The sequence below is a fragment of the Halyomorpha halys genome, unplaced genomic scaffold (genome assembly GCF_000696795.3).
Source record: "Halyomorpha halys isolate HHAL.00 unplaced genomic scaffold, Hhal_1.1 Scaffold2495.1, whole genome shotgun sequence".
In the NCBI taxonomy this organism is placed as follows: Eukaryota; Metazoa; Arthropoda; class Insecta; order Hemiptera; family Pentatomidae; genus Halyomorpha; species Halyomorpha halys.
In genome coordinates, this window is record NW_027112499.1 from 14,559 (window position 1) to 15,377 (window position 819).

At 42.1% G+C, this 819-nt stretch overlaps 1 long non-coding RNA gene across 1 annotated transcript in view; it reads right to left on the reverse strand.

Annotated features, from left to right (window-relative positions):
* LOC136796492 (uncharacterized) overlaps positions 1-806 on the reverse strand; it is a 7,077-nt gene extending 6,271 nt beyond the window's left edge. The window contains exon 1 of the long non-coding RNA XR_010844210.1: positions 588-806. This is a non-coding gene — a long non-coding RNA (uncharacterized lncRNA). The remainder of the gene's footprint in view (positions 1-587) is intronic.
* Positions 807-819: the final 13 nt, after the last annotated feature.

The following is an 819-nucleotide window of genomic DNA, read 5'->3' on the forward strand; positions in this document are numbered from 1 at the left end:
GTTGAGGATGAAGAAGATAATCACGGAGGTTGTAGGAAATTGCAAAGTTTGTCTTTCCAATAATATGATGGAAACCCACCAAACGGGAAGCAAGAGGAATAATATACTACAGATGCACTAATGAAAGATGGATAACAGTGATTGATATCTTAAGTAAGGCGTCAATGGGGCACCGGGTGCAGGCCAAGTCGTCGGAATCAGTGTTGGCAGCTTTCCGATTGTGGCTCCAATTCTATGGAGTTCCGTAGCGCATGGCATCAGAAGGAGATAAAGAATAAAGTAAAGTTTCAGTAGCAACTAACTCAGTATGGTAGGGTCAACTAACTGCGTCTTTCGTCTTTCTAAAGGGTTTCCACCATCTCCTTGCAAAAGAAGAACCTCCTATCAATTCCTATTTTTTGGCTGCGCAATAGTAGCTTGATGTTCTCCCAAACGATGACATTGCACACGTAAATGTGATGGATTTGGTCGGGCCCTGAAGCATCCGTCAACACTATATCATCTCCTCCTCCCCACCAAAAAAACAAGACATTAATTATAATTAAACTATGCATTATTAATCTTGAAATATAAAAATTTCTACAGACCTCCATGATATGGAGGTATCTATGAAATGCTGGATGTTTAAGAGCGGTAATACCGCCGATTTCTGTGATGTAGGGATCGGTCCCACCATCACCAATTAGAATCTTCAGATCACTGCAGCTCTCTTTAACAGCAGTACGTAGAAGAGGTTCTCTCTTCTCCTTATGAAGGTCTAAGAGATAATGGGCACCCATCTCACGAAGCACGATAGCCACATCGAAGGTGATCTGCGGT